This window comes from Acinonyx jubatus, chromosome A1 (genome assembly GCF_027475565.1).
Source record: "Acinonyx jubatus isolate Ajub_Pintada_27869175 chromosome A1, VMU_Ajub_asm_v1.0, whole genome shotgun sequence".
NCBI lineage: Eukaryota > Metazoa > Chordata > Mammalia > Carnivora > Felidae > Acinonyx > Acinonyx jubatus.
Window position 1 is genome coordinate 97,836,467 of NC_069380.1, and position 16,105 is coordinate 97,852,571.

The window sequence follows — 16,105 nt, forward strand, 5'->3', positions numbered from 1 at the left end:
AAAGCAATTATGATGAGGAATGTTTCCTTTTCCACACTTTACAAGCAGCCTCTGTGGAAGCATGTTGCCTGTTAAAATAACATGATACCTTATGAAAGTTAGTAAAGGCATTTCAGCCATTATAATCTGCGGATAATGTTTGTTACAGGGGAAAGAAAAGTCATAAATACATAGCTTGCTGAAACTGATAGACAAGTAAATGTGGGACTTACATCATGTGTAGTACATTTTAATTATAGGAAGCTAAGCTATGCTTTAATGGCACTTTGTCTCCCCTAATTGTTTTGCATTTATTCTAAAGAGTAAGCATTTAGCTGGCATGTGACCATGAGAAATTGTGTATAGGCATACCTCGGAGATATTGTGGGGTCAGTTCCAGAACACTGCAATCAAGTAAATACCCCAATAAAGCAAGTCAAATGAGTTGTTTTTTTTTTCTTTTTGGTTTCCCAGTGCATATAAAAGTTATGTTTACACTATACTGTAGTCAATGAAGTGTGCAATAGCATTATTTCTTAAAAAAACAATGTCCATACCTTAATTTAAAACAATTTTATTGCTAAAAAATGCTAGCCATCATCTGAACTTTCATCTGGTTATCATGTCTTTGCTGATGGAATATCTTGCCTTGATATTGATGGCTGCTGATGGGTCAGGGTGGTCACAGGGGTGGTTGCTAAAGGGAGGGGTGGCTGTGGCAGTTTCTTAAAGTGAGGCCACAGTGTCATTTGCCACATTGACTTTTCCTTTCATGAATAATTTCTCTGTAGCATGTGATGTTGTTTGATAGCATTTTACCTACACTATTGACTTTGGAGTCAATCTTCTCAAACCCTGCCCCTGCCGTATCAATTAAGTATACATCATGTTCTCAATCCTCTGTTGTATTTCAGTAACCTTCACAGCAGCTTCCTGAGGAGTAGATTCCATCTCAAGAAACCACTTTCTTTGTTCATCCATCAAAAGCAGCTCATAATCCATTCAAGTTTTATCATGAGGGGTGCCTGGGTGGCTCAGTCGGTTGAGCATCCAACTCTTGATTTTGGCTCAGGTCATGATCTCATGGCTCAGGAGTTCAAGCCCCATGTTGGGATCTGCACTGACAGTGTAGAGCCTGCTTGGGATTCTCTTTCTCCCTCTCTCTCTGCCCTTCGCTCACTTGCATGCTCACTCGTGTGCGCACGCTCTCTCTCTCTCTCTCTCTCAAAAGTTTTGTTAAAAAGTTTTATCATGAGACTGTACCAGTTCAGTTACATCTTCAGGCTCCACTTGTAATGCTAGTTCTCTTGCTGTTTCTACCATAATGTGGTGACTTCCTCCACTGAAGCCTTGAACCCCTCACAGTTTCCCATGAGAGTAGAAATCAACTTCTTCCAGACTCCTGTGAATGTTGATATTTTGACTTTTTCCCAGTGAATCACAGATGTTCTTCGTGGCATCTAGAATGATGAATCCTTTCCAGAAGACTTTTTATTCACTTTGCCCAGATATGTCAGAGGAATCATTGTCTATGGCAGCTATAGCCTTGTGTAGTGTGTTTCTTCAATAACGAAGACTTGATCCATGGGCTGCAGAATGGTTTTGTGTTAGCAGGAATGAAAACAGTGTCAGTCTCATTGTATCTTTCCATCAGAGCTTTTAGGTGACCAGGTGCAGTCATATTTTGAAAGGGATCCTGAGTTTTTTTTGTTGTTATTTTTGTTTTGTCTTTTCCTGGGCAGTAGTTCTCAACAGTGGGCTTAAAATATTCAGTAAATCATGTTGTAAACAGATGTGCTGTCATCCTGTCTTTGTTGTTCCATTTATAGAGCACAGGCATTTAGCATAATTCTTAAAGGCCCTAGGATTTTTGAAAATGGTAAATGAGCCTGGCTTCAACTTGAAGTCACCAGCTGCATTAGCCCCTAACAAGACAGTTAGCCTGTCGTTTGATGCTTTGAAGCCAGGTACCAACTTCTCTTCTCTGTGAAAGTCCTAGATGGCGTCTTCTTACAAAATCAGGGCTGTTTATCTACAGTGAAAATATGTTGTTGAGTGTGGCCACCTTCATGAATGATTTTAGCTAGATCTTCTGGATAACTTGCTCCGGCTTCTACACCAGCCCTTCCTGCTTCTTGGTGCTGTTTTATGTTGGAGAGCTGGCTTCTTTGCTTAAACCTCATGAGCCTATACCTGCTAGCTTCAGACTTTTCTTCTGTAACTTCTTCACCTCTGTCAGCCTTCATAGACTTGATGAGAGTTTTGGCTTAAGAGAATGTCGTGGCTGGTTTGATCTCCTATCCAGACCAGTAAGACTTTCCCCGAAGACTGTTTTGCTTTCTTATCATTCATGTGTTTAGCGGAATAGCACTTTTAGTTTCCTTCAAGAACTTTCCCTTTGTGTTCACAATTGGCTGTTCCATGCAAGAGGCCTAGGTTTCAGCCTTTCTCAGCATTTGACGTGCCTTCCTCACCGAGCTTGATCATCTCTAGCTTTTGATTTCAAGTGACATGTGTGTGGCTTTCTCTTTCACTTACACACCTCCAGGCCATTGTTGGGTTATTACTTGGCCTAATTTCAATATTGTTGTGTCTCAGGGAATAGGGGGGCCCAAGGAGAGGGAGAGAGATGGGGGAACAGCAGGTCAGTAGAGCCATCAGAACATACACACTATTTTTTTTAAATTTTTTTTAACGTTTATTTATTTTTGAGACAGAGAGAGACAGAGCATGAACGGGGGAGGGTCAGAGAGAGAGAGGGAGACACAGAATCTGAAACAGGCTCCAGGCTCTGAGCTGTCAGCACAGAGCCTGACGCGGGGCTTGAACTCATGGGCCGCAATATCATGACCTGAGCCGAAGTCGGCCGCTTAACCGACTGAGCCACCCACAGGCGCCCCTACATACACACTATTTATTGATTAATTTTATACTCTTTTATGAGCATGGTTTATGGTGCCCCAAAACAATTACAATAGAAATATCAAAGATACTTTGTCACAGATCAACCTAACAAATATAACAGCAATGAAACTGTAATACAGTGAAAATTACCAAAATGTACACCAGAGGCATGACGTGAGCAAATGCTGCTGGAAAAATGATGCCAGCAGGGGCACCTGGGTGGCTCACTTAGTTGAGTATCTGAGTTTGGCTCAGGTCATGATCTCGCAGTTCATGAGTTAGAGCCCCTCATTGGGCTCTCTGCTCTCAACACACAGCCTACTTCAGATCCTCTGTCTCCCTCTCTCTCTGTCCCTCCCCTGCTTGCACTCTCTCTCTCAAAATAAATAAATGAACTTAAAAAAAAAGATGCCAACAGACTTGCTCGATTCAGGTTGCCACAGACCTTCAATTTGTACAAATTGCAATATCTGCAAAGTGCAGTAAAGCAAATCACAATAATAAAATGAAGTATGCCTATATAATCATCTGAAAGATTTCTACTTCCTTCGGGAGCATCTCAGAAATGCTTACAGTTCTATGCGGAAGTGATTTAAATGAAATCAGGTACTTTTGTGTTATGAGCTTAAAAAAAATCAAACTTCTTGGTATTGCAAATTGTAGAGTTAAAAATTTTGGATGATTTAATGGTTCGAGTAACATGACCTGTTGAAATGTGTGATTTTCCAAGGCTGCCAGGGTCCATTAACATTTTTGGACAAATAATGTATGGAATTAAATTTTGTAGTTAGATACAGGCTCGCTACATACTATCAATACTCTGGCTGTAAAGTAAGTTATGACTTAAAGGAAATGAACCTACTGGAACGTGTGTGTGTCTGTATTTCTCCCTCAAAGCACTAACTTCATGCTTTTTGTTTTGTTTTGTTTTTGACGGTGCCATAAATCTCAACCTTCTGAGGACTCACATTTAATGTTGCAATTTATGGCATTTAAACTCTTTAATATGGCCTACCGCCCCACCCCCACCCAACCTGGCCTTTATCTGTTTTCACCCTTGTGTCATGTTCTCTTGCCATTTCCTACTTCATTCTTTAGGAACACATGAAAACTTGTACTTCACAGGTGCCTGGGTACCTCCGTTGGTACCCAGCGTCCGACTCTTGATTTGGGCTCAGGTCATGATCTCATGGTTCATGAGTTTGAGCCCCATACTGACAGTACAGAGGCTGCTTGGGATTCTCTCTCTCTGCCTCTCCGACCCCCCTCTCTAAAAATAAATAAATAAACTTAAAAAAAAAAAAAAACATGTACTTCATACCTTCATGCTGTTGCCTCTGCCAAGAAATTCCTTTTCCTCCAAATTTTATTTTATCATTCGAGTCTTCTCCCAGGTGTCATCTGACTTGAAACTATCTCTGACCAATGCTGCCAATTGACCTGCTTGGAAAGAGTAAATCACTCCTGCTTTTCTATAGTTGCAAATCCTGTTAACTCGCAATGTATCATAAAGATTGGCCTCCATGGGGAAGAAGTAGGACTCGTTCATCCTTTATCTTAGATTTTCTTGGGTCTGATTTTAACCATTATCAAGCTAGTTACATGCACTCATATCCTCATCTCCAAATCAGGTTCTTCATAAGGATGTACCTTTACCCAAGGTACTTTATCATCTTTACCCAATATCTAGTCCTTTCCCCCAGACATAACCCCTTTTAGCTATTTGTCTTTATTTTCTACCTAGGTAATATGCTCAAGCACTTAAAAAAAATTTTTTTTACATTTATTTATTTTTTGAGAGTCAGAGAGAGACAGAGCATGACTGGGGGAAGAGTAGAGAGAGAAGGAGACACAGAACTGGAAGCAGGCTTCAGGCTCCGAGCTGTCAGCACAGAGCCCCACGCGGGGCTCAAACCCACAAACGGGGAGATCATGACCTGAGCCGAAGTCAGACGTCCAACCGACTGAGACACCCAGGCGCCCCTCAGACACTTTTATTTTAACCTCAACTCATATTAGTTGGCTTATTTTTATGGAATATGAAGGATTGATCCTTTGTTTTTTCCATACATTGGAGAGATCAATCAATAACCAATAATCTTAATAGTAAAAATAGAATGAAGCAGTGTTAATGAACTTGTAAAGAAATGATTTTAAACATATGTTTCTAAACTGAAGCCTCCCAGAAGCAAATTCGATTCATGATTCAAATGAATTCTCTTCTTACACAATTGTAACCAACCACACTGCGCCATATCACTGCTGTGTTACCAATTTCCAATTATATGACCTGTTGAATGTAATCCATTATTATTTTTTCTTGGAGCTTTCTGATTCCCTGTTTTCGTTTAAAATAATTGGTTTTTAGGTCTGTGGCACAGGTCATTCTTAAATGTTTGCTTTCACGTTTCTGTGTTGTAATGTTTCTTGGTTCTAATGAGGTGCTCCTTTCTTGGATTCCATTTTACTGTGTTACTGTAGGTTATTCATGTTTGAAAAGCAGACAGAAGGGATGTAAACTGGCCTTGTTCCTAATATCTAAACATATTTTAATTTTCACTTAGAGTGAGTTATTAATTTAGCCAGTTGTGGAATTGGGGCTGAAATCGCTCTAACCAGAACCTTTGAAGTTACTGGTAAAAATATTTTTCATCATTCGTGCATCCTAAGGAATTGTGGTGATCTCATTTTCTTTTTTTTTTTCTAATGTTTATTATTTATTGAGAGACAGATTACAAGTGAGGCAGAAGTATAGAGGGAGACACAGAATCTGAAGCAGGCTCCAGGCTCCAAGCTCTCAGCACAGAGCCTGATGGGGGGTTCGAACTTGTGAAATGTGAGATCATAACATGAGCTGAAGTTGGATGCTTAACTGACTGAACCACACAGGCGCCCTGGTTATCTCACTTTCGTTTCTTTCTGCATGTCCTGGGTTAGTTTGGTAGATGATCGAATTTGTTTTCTTTTTCATTTATCCTGATGAGCCCTCAGTTGATGCTTTCCTACTGAAGGTCCAGTTGTATAATCAACTATGAATTTCTTTTCTGTTATTAATACCTTGACCATTGCCATATCACATATCCCTCACCCCCGCCTTTTTCTGGAACTTCCCAACCAGTTGGAGCCCCAGGATAGATTTTTTTGCTCTCCATGTCTTTTAACTTTTTTCTTGTATTTTCCTTTCATTAAAAAAAAAAATTCTTGTTTTATGGTTGCGAATATTTCTTAGATTGTATCTGTCAGGCTTTCTATGAATCTTTTTCAATTTAGCCTTTTTGTTTTATATTCCCAGTATTTCTCTTATGTCTGCTGTATTCTTTTATAACTGTGTGTTCTTATTTTATAGCTGCAAGACATTCTCAAATCTCTGTAGCCCATTAATTAGAGTGACTGTAAAGTTCTCTTTGGCTCATTAATAATGGCAGTTTCATCTTCGGTATTGATCTATACATTCATCCTGATTTTTCTCTTTTGTGCTATTGTTTACCCCAAATTATCTTATGATCCTCAGGCGTATATTTACAGTATATAGATATCTTGTAGTCTTTCCCATAATAGGATGGCACAGTGCTGATTGAATGTTCTGAATATGTCACTTGGGTGTCCACTACTTCAGAGTATGTGGATAGAGAGAGACTAGCTGTCCTTACCTCAGTTCCAGCACGTTCCCAGCTAAAACATAACGGAGAAGAGTTCTGCTCTGAGTTACCAACTACACTCAGCCTACTTATCCAGACACATCGTTCAATTTCCTTATAGCTAGAATCTCAGGTTTTCTTTGGGGTATGGACTATTACCATGTTGCTAACCTTGCTGCCCTTAAAAGAGCATGAGGCCATTCGACACAGTGTTTTCCACTGTGAATTACAGCCACTCAATAGCTTCACACTCTGCTTTTTACGTTACTTCTCACTCTCGCTCTGTCTATATCCCACTTGCAGATCTGAAATTCTTCTGAGCCTCCATCAGTGCTTTTTCCACCTTTTTATTAATTCATCCATGTATTTATAAAAATCTCTGATCCATATATATACCCCACTTTGAGAAAATTTTCTGAATTTGTTGCTTTTTTCCCCCTGTACTCTCATTTAAATATGATTTGGAGAGGAAGATACTAAGTACAGAATATCAGTCCCTATTAAACAAAAAGCCTTTTTTTTTAGTCCTCAGTGCCTCATGTAATAACAGATGAATAGTATTTGCCTAAGAAATATTTGTTGAACCCAACTGAACACACAGAAAATAAGACAAATTGCATTATAGCTTTATCTTGCTTTTCTATCGATCAGGCTTGACAGGAATGATGGTGTTGTTTTTGTTTTCAATCTTGTTTACTTCTTTACTTCTGCTTGCAACTTATTTTTCCTTTCCTTCCCCTACGGTCTTCCGTTCAGTTTCTCAAATTCCACCATTGAGCATGGTCTATAGCTATGGGGAGGGAATGTTTTCAGCTGTCTCTTTCTCTTGGTAGAAATTCCTATGACTCCCATTCATTTCTCTTTTTAGATCTTTGCTTCTGATGCCACATATTTAAAATGTGGTTGTTTTGACAAATCAACATCAAAGACCTTAGAAGAATGCATAAATTTTCTTGTATAGACTCAAGTTGGGGTTAAATTCTTTCTTTCCTCTCATTAAGTTTGTAATTGAAATGCTTATAGTTGAGAGTTGTTACTGAAGAGACCCTAGAGAAAGATTCACTCAAATTTAAAGATCATTTTCTTTGTTTTTGAGGCAATTGAACTATGTATTATGTGGTTTTTATTTAAACAAGATGAGTAGGATTTAGAAAAGTTCTAAATACATCTAGAGCAATATAGACAGATATTTAAAGATACACATAACACTTAAAGTATCTTCATTGTTTGGGAGAGTAACTGAAATGTTCTCTGTGCCAAACTGTGGAGCTAGGCTTGAAGAGTCAACAACATAGGAGGAGAGGTTGTCACGTGTCACCAATGCTTTATTTCTGCCTTCCTTTTTCTCTGCCTAATCCACTCCTTTGTGCCTTCCTGAAACCATCTGAAATTGGTGAGTTTGAAGACCTTGAAAACCAGACCCCAGCTGGGAAAGCTAGGAAGGAGGGATGGAAAGGAGGTCAAGACATGACTTTTCTCCCAGAGACTACTTTTGTCCAGTTCTCTCGCCCAGCATATTACCTATTCTGTGCAATCAGTTCTCTCTGCCAGGGAAACAAAGATGGAAATCCATGCTTCCATGGTCTGAGTGGAACACATATAAATAGATAATTCCAATCTATTAATAAAATAATGAAAGGATATAATAAAAAGGAATTAACAAAAGGATAAAGCCACATGAGAACATAGGTAAAGGATCTCCTAATTCCTTTTTTCATTCTGGGTAAATCTGTTTCTCCCAAATTTCACTCTAATGATTACTCTACATCGTCTTTATTTTTATTCTTCGTAGTTTAGTATTTATAGAATTAATAGAAATGACTTTTGGATTTCCACAAATAACTTAGATCACATGATCACTTCATTTCTGCCAAATCTGCTTCTCTTTTACGAAGATATTTAGGGCTATTCCCCAGATGTGAAAACCTTGAGCTTACGCGATTCCTAAATCACAGTTACCATTATTCTTAATTATTCTACAACCAAACCATAGCTCCCTTGTATGTGATGTTAACCAGAACCTGCTAGAATCATCAAGCACATCACCTGCCCTTGTGCTTTCTTTAACTCTCTCTGCCAATGCCATTAGCAGATTCCTCTATCGACCTGAGTAGCCACAATTAGACAGATGGCTCAGTTTCATGTTTGAGGCACACGTTTGTCCTTTGCGTCTAATGGTTAGGTGTGCCTGTTCTTCAACTGATGACCAATGTCTTGTTTCTTCTCACCTCCCAATATCTGCCAATAATCTGTCCCTCTAGTCCTACTTTCTCTCATTTTGTTTTCTCTTTAATTCCATCGTGCCTGTGATTATGATTCCTTTCGTCGCAGTATGATACTTTAAAAGAGTTTCGGGAAACACTGAAGCATAATTATAAGGACACAGTGTATTCCTTGTCTAGCTAATTTATTCCTCTCTCGCTTGGCTGCCATAGAATCTAACCAGCCAAGCAAATAAACCTCAGCACCTTTCAATATGTTCTCCACATGGCAGCTCTAAGAATTACTTATATTCTTTCTTTCTAACTTTATTTAACCAGTGTTAAATATTTATTTTATTTTCAAGTTGTAAAATGTTTCACACATGACAGAAAATAAATAAATTAATGTAATGAATGTAACCCAGGCTTAAGAAATGTTAACCCTTTATCAAAATTACTTGGCATCAAGTTTTAAATTATATTTTTCACGTTTATTCATTTTTGGGGGAGACAGAGAGCGATTGGGGGAAGGACAGAGAGAGAGACACACACACAGAATACCAAGCAGGCTGCAGGCTCTGAGCTGTCAGTACAGAGCTGGGTGCGGGGCTCGAGCTCACAAGTGGTGAGATTAGGACCTGAGCCGAAGTTGGAGGCTTTACCCACTGAGCCACCCAGGCACCTTGACTTTACATCAAGTTTTAAAAGAAATAGTGTTTTAGCTGTAGGGCTGCTGCCTCTTGATATCCATTCCCGTTTCTCTTTGCCTAAACTTGACGTGTATTATTTATTTTCACATTATATAAATGAAACCACCCTTCTCTATATAAACAACACAGACACACTGAGTATGTATATTTTAACTTTTTTACATTCAACATTAGTTTTTTGGGACTTACCCCTGCTGATACATATAGTTCTAGTTACTTCCTTTGAACCATTTTATGTTTTCATACCCAGTCACTCGCTAACAGATATTTAGACTGTTTCCAGTCTTATGCTATGAGAAAACAAACAGCCTGCAAGGAACTCTGCTTCTTCAACCCTATGCACATCTCTTCAAGTTCCTCTGGAGTAGTGTAGGCTTTGTTCATAAAAGACCTATATTGTAGGATATGGATCTTACCCACTTTATAGGATGTTGTGAAATATTTTCTCAACAGGCTGAATTAATATAGGCATTAGCAATGTATGAAGTTCCCGTTTATCCACCACATCATCATCATCGGTTGGAATTATCAGATTATTTTGTTTTCACAAACTATTGAGTAAGAAAGGCTATTGCATTTGTCTTCAGTTTGCCCTCCCTTGATTACTTGTAAGGTCATTGGCATTTTCATGATTTTTGGAAATTTGGCATTTGCCTTGTGTCAGTTACTTTTTCATATCATTTTTTCCAGTTTTCATGTGTATATGTGTACATAAGCTCTAAAGTTTGCTTAATTCTTTTTTTTTGCCTAAATTAGTACAGTAGTGTTTTAAGAAAAATTTAGATTGTTTTGGCTTAGTGTTTGTAGAGCTGTATCAGGTTTCATGAGACTATTTGCCTGATGTATCTTATGGGTGTCACTTTATGTCAATCCATGTCCCTTTTTGAATAAATTATTGTAATCTACTTATATTTATTATGATTACTAATATATTTGAAGTTTTTCTATCTTCTGCAGATTTTTGTTTGCTGCGCTTTTTTTTCTGCCTTTTTAGAATTTGCTATTTTTTTCTTACTCGCGTTTTCAGCCTTACATTATTTAAAAAATTTTTTTTAATATTTATTTATTTTTGAGACAGAGAGAGACAGAGCATCAACAGGGGAGGGACAGAGAGAGAGGGAGACACAGAATCTGAAACAGGCTCCAGGCTCTGAGCTGTCAGCCCAGAGCCCGACGCGGGACTCGAACTCACGGACCGTGAGATCATGACCTGAGCCAAAGTCGGACGCTTAACCGACCAAGCCACCCAGGTGCCCCCAGCCTTACATTATTTTAGAAAGTATACATTTGTCTATTATTTCAGTAGTGTCCCTAAAATTTTTTCATATGCGTTCTTGATTTAATGAATCATAATCAGTATCAGATAGCTAGTGATTCCTTATACACACACAAATACTGTGAGCTGAAAATGCTTTCACTCTTGATTGTTCTCCAATCAGATGTCACTTTCCCTAGTATTTTACCTACACATTTTTCTCCTCTCTCAAACTAGTCATTAGTATATTGTTTTGTAATAAATGCACACTTTTATTATTTTACAATGTCTCTGCTCATCTATGCTGCTTGTATTCCAGCCCTTTCTTCTGGTTTTTTACTTCTTTCTGAATTGTCCTTTATCAGTACTTTCAACACTGAGCTGTGGAAAGCACACTCTCTTAGTCTTCATTGTCTAACAATGTCGATTTCACCCTCACTTTTACAAGAGTTCAGCTATATTTCCGATGGCTTTCTTTCATTATGAAACATAGTCCTAAATTTTCCTTGACTTCTCTTGCTTGTTTGAAAATCAGTCAGCCTGATTTTTGTTACTCAATACATATTTGGTGCCTCTTGTTTTATTGTTGTAAAATTTTTTATCATTACTTTCTTAGGAGAAGGAGACATTTCCTCCTTTTCTCACAGGGTTTTTCTAGCTGATTGAGGAATGAAATTGATGTGGGATAGATTAAAAAGAAAACAAACAAAAAATGTTTATTATGTGTACATGGAAGTCCAGTAATGAAATATACCCAAATAGATGACTAAGGCAGGCAGTTTTTATACATTTTAGACAAAGAGAAATGAATTCTTTAAGAATCGACAGGATAAAAAAAAGCAGATGTTTGAGAACTTTAATTAGTTAAGGAATTCTAAGCAGAATTTGGGCTCAGGTGATAAACTGGTAAAAAAGTAACAAGATTTTTTTTTCTTCCAAGATTTTATTTAAATTCGGGTTAGTTAACGTGTAGTGTAGTCTTGGTTGTAGGAGTAGAATTTAGTGATTCAGGTTTGTTTCTACAGTTTTCTTGTCTTTGAAGTTCCTATCTCTGGGGATAAGGTTGCCTTTTTACTTCTTAGTACAGGGAAGGTGCTTTTGATACAAAAGATTTATTTTCTGCTTTCATGGGACATAGGAGGGTTTGAGTGTCCTTGTGGCCTGGTTCCCAAGTAACCACTGGGCTAGTTCCCAAATAGCTTCAATGCAAAATAATTAATTTGCCATTGTGGTTCCTTTTGGGCAGCCTGCCCTTACCTCCACCCTTCTGTGTTCTGTGTTTTCATTATGATATGTCTGACTGTAGGTTTGTTTCTATTGTCCTGTTGAAACTCTTTCAGTTTGTGCACTTCTTGAATCAGGTGATGCTTCCATTCTTGAAAAATAGCCATTCATTGTCTCTTGGAACATCGCTTCTCTCATTTTGGAACCCTTGAAAAATATGATACTTGATCAGCACTTGGCAAGGACTCTCCCACCTGACCGCTAGCTAGCTCTCGGGCCTCACACGGTGCTCTTCAGCCTAGAGTATTCTTTTTTTGCTCACCCTCAGGCGCTGTCTTCTGTAGAAGGACCTCTGTCAGGCTCTTTCCTGAGTGGACTTCTGGAATCACGCCTCTCCTACTAGTTAACAGCCACTCATCCTTCAGGAGGCCTTGCTGACTTTTCTGATGAGGTGTTTTTATTCTCCTCTTAGAGTATCTTGATTTGTCATTCAGAACTCCTGGCGCACTTGTACTGTGACCGTTGTTTGAGTATCTAATTAAAGCCAGGCCCTTGCACTAGATTCCCTGCTCCCTGAGAGCAGTAAGGGTGACGCTTGAACCACACAGGTTTGAATCATGTGGGTCCACTTAGATGCTGATTTTTTTTCAATAAGTACAGTACAATAGTGTAAATGTATTTCCTTTTCCTTAGGATTTCCTTAATAAACTCTTTTCTTTGGCTTACTTTGTTCTAAGAATACAGTATATAATGTATATACCATACAGACTGTATGTTAATCAACTGCTAATGTTATCAGTAAGGCTTCCAGTCAATGGTGGGCCATTCGTAGTTAGGTTTTGGGGACTCAACTGATGCAAATCTTTGGCTACACAAAGAAGCACTCCTAAGACCTGTGTTGTTCAAGGGTCAACTACATTTTGTCGGTTTTAGTTTTTTATTCTGTTGGCATTTTGTAGGCACTCAGGAAATAACAATGTAGAGACTAAAACCAGGCAGGAGCTACAAAACTACAGTAAAATCTTGGTTTGTGAGCATTATTTGTTCTGGAAACATGCTTGTAACCCAAAGCACTCGTCTATCAAAGCGAATTTCAAAAACCATTGGCTCAGCTGTGATCATGTGACATTCGGCATCACATACTGCTTGTATTGCAAGGCATCACTCGTTTACCAAGTTAAAATGTATTAGAAATGTTTGCTCATCTTGAAGAACATTCGCAGAACAGGTTACTCTCAATCAAGGTTTCACTTGTATCAGAGACCCGGGCAGTACTAATTCATCTTTGACTATGAGCTTCACTTCCTTCAGAGTAGACCAGCTTTCCCTCCTTCTCTGCAGATATTTAATGCGATAAAAGGCTCAGGGTCAGTAGTCTCCCCATGTTAAATAGATACAGTGCCTGTGAGCCGAAACTGCCCCTCTGTCTCTCACATTGTTTAGGTGCCCTGCCCCTTGAATTTCCAGGGTGTCTGGGCTAGAGCTGCAGAATGTGGAACCAGCTCTGGATCATTTCTGGATAGATCCCTTGTCCCCTCTTTTATTCTAGGATAACTGAGCAGATGTGTCTTTTAAAAATAACAACTTCAGGAATCAAATAAGATATAACATGTTTTCATTCACTGTTAAACTGAAGAAATAACCCTCGATGCATTTATTTAACAAGTATTTATTGAGCCCCTTTTGAGTGCCATTCACTACGTTAGGCCTTTAGGTTACAAGAGTAAAAACGAACAAGTTCTCTGATCTCACTGAAATTAGAGTCTAGAGAGGGAAGACTCTTCAATACTCTTCCTACTACTAAACAATCAAAAAGTATGTGAATGCTTTGAATGAAAGAAATAGGGTTTCCTGGGAATATTTAACAAATTAACATGACCTCTATGGGAAATTGCAGTCAGATGGTAGTAGTAGTAGTAGGAAATTGCAGTAGTATTGTTACAAAGACTTATTGTGACTTGACACAGCATCTCAAGAAGAAAAATTAGTATGTGCTAATGTCCTGTGGCAGGAAGCAGACTGGCAATGATGAGGGTCTAAAAGAAGACCTGAGAGGTTTGAGAACAGAAAGGAAAAGGGAAATTTAGGGGCACCTGGGTGGCTCAGTTGATTAAGCGTCCAACTTCTGATTTTGGCTCAAGTCATGATTTCATGGTTCATGAGATCAAGCCCCTCACACTGGGCTCTGCATTGGCTGCACAGAGCCTGCTTGGGGTTCTCACTCTCCTCTCTCTGTCTGCCCCTCCCCCTGCTCGTGCATGCGCATACTCTCTCTCTCCCAAAATAAATATTTTTTTTTTAAAAAGGGGGATTTATTAGAGTTGAGGTAGTCATTTGAAGAGGAGAGATGGTGGTGATGTGTTATCTCTGTACAGTACAATTGCGACTTGTACTAGCTAAAAAGGACCAAGTGTTATATTTTCAGAAATTTTGTGTGAGCCACCTGCTAAATACCCATTATTAAAAATAGAAGTATATAAACGCATATTAAATAAATTACATTAAAAATAAAGGTTGTCTAATTATCCCAAGTCATTCATAATTATTTTACTATATTTTACTGTTATTTGTGTTCCTGGGGTTATCTATTCTTTTTTTAATTATTTTTTTAATGTTTATTTATTTTTCGAGAGAGAGATTGACAGAGCATGTGCAGGGGAGGGGCAGGGAGAGAGGGAGACACAGAATCCGAAGCAGGCTCCAGGCTCTGAGCTGTCAGCACAGAGCCTGACACGGGGCTCACACCTACAAACCGTGAGATCATGACCTGAGCCAAAGTCGGACGCTCAACTGACTGAGCCACCCAGGCGCCCCTCTCCTGAGTTTATTTTTGCCTATTCTGTCCGCATGGTAGAAACATCTTATAATGATGTGCAGCTGTGCATTGCTTTCTAACCTCACACACAGTGATGTCACATTTACTGACTTGAAATTGACCACAGTGGGAGTTTACACCAAGGAAATTGGCACACTTTTCAAATCAGAACTCCCTTATACCTGTAAAAACCAGCTGTTAAACATTGACCAGCACAACACCGAGTGAGACTATACAAGACCTTGGAGACAGTGTTAAGAATTGATCTTTCTCACAGGAGAAATAAAGAGGCACTGAAAGGTTTTAAGCAGGGAGTCGACAAGAGCACATTTCTATTTTTAAAAAATCCACTGACGCTACAGAAATGAAAAGGGGAAGCAAGGTGACTTTGGAGAGCCCATATGGTAAATAATGGTGGCTCAGACTAGGACCAAAGAAATGAAAATGCAGAGAAGTGGATTTAACATGTACAGTACTTAGGAGCTAAAATAGAAGGCTGAACTCTGGCAGCAGTAGCAAGAAGCAGTCACTTAAGACCCTCATGAGGAAGAAGTGAAATCTCTACCTCTTCCCTAAATTCTGCATGCTTTGGATGTTTTCATTTTGAGCCCAATTCTGCCACCATGTGTCAAAGAGCCAACTTCACAGTTGAACAAACCTAGGCCCGAATAAGGAGGGAAAAATCTGCATGTGGAGATGTGAGATAAAAAAGACTATCTCCCTACAAAAATGAATTATTTAAAAAGTAATCTGTAACCTTTCTGTCTCCATTGATGGCAACCCTGAGAATGGACTCGGAGATCTCTGACCCAGGGAGTATAAATGACTGTGTTCTGATACCCAGCATTTGAGCACATGCTTTGCTTCCCACGAGCTGCCCCCCAATGACTGGACAGGACTGAGACCCTAAGGCAAGCCTGTTATGGGTGATGCTAGATTCCTTCCATGAGTGGCTTTAACACCGTGACCCCCCGGTGACCTTGCCAAACATCCTTCGAACTGCGTTGCTTTAGATGCTCCCTCCGACTTCTCTGTCTTCACATCAATTCTCCTTCACTAGGTAGGGGCATGCATCATGGTCTGATGGTTCTGCAAGACTCATTGATGCCCCTGACTCTGCCTTGTGTCTAGGGCAGGTCTCGAGATTCTGTGACTTGAGTCCCTCCTCCAAGTGATAGCACACATCTGTAGCCTAAGTTCCCGGGTCCAAGAGAAGTTCCTGCCCCCTTCCCCAAAGTCAAACAGCTGCGGTTCCTACCCCTTCTCAGAAGCAGGAGACTGTTGCCTGTGTCTTAGATGTTACAGGTGTTTTTTGTTTTTTGTTTTTTTTAACCTCTTCCTTTAATGCTTAAGTGATCTGTTTTATAAGGGACAGAGAT

At 39.2% G+C, this 16,105-nt stretch overlaps 1 protein-coding gene across 5 annotated transcripts in view; it reads left to right on the forward strand.

Moving 5' to 3' along the window:
- PRR16 (proline rich 16) overlaps nucleotides 1–16,105 on the forward strand; it is a 669,457-nt gene that overhangs the window by 552,918 nt on the left and 100,434 nt on the right. The window lies entirely within an intron of this gene.